The sequence below is a fragment of the Miniopterus natalensis genome, chromosome 2, assembly GCF_054644295.1.
Source record: "Miniopterus natalensis isolate mMinNat1 chromosome 2, mMinNat1.hap1, whole genome shotgun sequence".
NCBI classification, from domain to species: Eukaryota; Metazoa; Chordata; class Mammalia; order Chiroptera; family Miniopteridae; genus Miniopterus; species Miniopterus natalensis.
Genome location: NC_142082.1, coordinates 88,686,700 through 88,688,221, shown reverse-complemented (window position 1 = coordinate 88,688,221; position 1,522 = coordinate 88,686,700). Strand labels below are relative to the sequence as shown.

At 31.7% G+C, this 1,522-nt stretch overlaps 1 pseudogene; it reads right to left on the bottom strand.

The window, feature by feature from the left end:
* Nucleotides 1–405: 405 nt before the first annotated feature.
* LOC148093737 (SKA complex subunit 2 pseudogene) lies at nt 406–846 on the bottom strand (annotated as a pseudogene).
* Nucleotides 847–1,522: the final 676 nt, after the last annotated feature.

The window sequence follows — 1,522 nt, the reverse complement described above, 5'->3', positions numbered from 1 at the left end:
GTGACCACATACATCTTCAATCAGAATTTTCAAAAATAAAAAATTATATATATATATACAAATGTATAATAAAAATATATTTTTTTATATTTTAATTTCCAATGCATGCTCACTCACATTTGACTGATAGTATATAAACATTCTTTTATGATAGGCCAGGACATCTGTTATCTTGATTATACAAAAACAGATGCAAAATAATGTTAAGACTTTCTTGCCTGAAATTTCAAAACTAAGAGTGTGTGCATATATTACTTAAATCCCTTTTTTCCCACTCCATCCTTCTGACTGAAATTTATTCATATCTGCCCTTCTTATACTCCCCTTTCTTGTGAAAGGCTTCACTATCTAGTTACTCAGGCCAAATCTTTTCTTTCACCATACCCCACCTCTAGTTACCAAGTGCTAACAAGACATCTTCCTAAATTTCTCTGAATTGATTTCTTTTCCACTAGCATTCCCTTTAACAAGTCTATTTCTTAATAAGTCTGACATGTGAGATTTTAATGGCTGTACTTCAGTTTTCTCTTCTTTGGTCAGTAGTGACAACTCCAGATCTGTTTGCTTTTGCAGTTCTTGTATCATGGTCATAGTCTTATTGAAAGTGGCACAAATACAGCTCTTAGTCTCTTTCTGCTCTTCAGCAATTGGCTTAAAGCGTGCAATCAAAGTTTGATATCAAGACTTTATTGCTGACAATTCCTGTAAGAGCGTAACTGGATTTTTCTTGCCTGCTGAATCAGGATGATTAGTCTTGATTTCATATTCCAGCCTGTATTGAATGTAATCCAGATCAGAGTCAGCTTTCTGGAACATCAATTCCAGCTTATCGACCTCCTTTTCCATGTTGAATAATTGTCTCATTTATTTTACCTATTTATTTAACAGAAATGTGCTGATCTTTTAAATGTGCTATGACCTGAAAATTTAAAACCAAATGGCAAGTTCAAGATATTACATGTAGTTCCATATGGCTAGAGAGATGGTTTAGTTTGAATAGAAGAGAAATGGGCACATGAGAATGAAGAGCGTGAATGTTAAGCTAAGTGCTTCTCAACTTTAAAACCTAAAAGCTTAAAGTATTACAGATGTCCCTTTTTCTCCCAATTAAAAAATAATAATTAATTATTTTAAAAAAAGAAAAAATTCATTTTTGGAAGATATGAATGTTATTTAATAGCTTTAAAGATATTTTGACAATTATAAAAAATGTATCATAAAGTTTTTAACAGAATTAAAATATTTATGTCTCATAAAAAAAAACAAAAAAACCTAAAAGCTAAAAGGAGCCATTGATGTCATATTAAGGAGTTGCTACAGACATCACCACATTGATGTCAAAAGATCATCATTGAAGTTGCATGGAGGAGGCCCTGATTGGAGACAAGGAAAAAAGACAGAAAGAGACAGAAATCCAGGGAAGAAATGATTACAGCCTGAATTCAAACAACAGAAATAAAAATGAAGTAAAAAAAGAAGGATTTAGACATATTAAGGAGGTTGAATCTAAAGGACTTAGAAA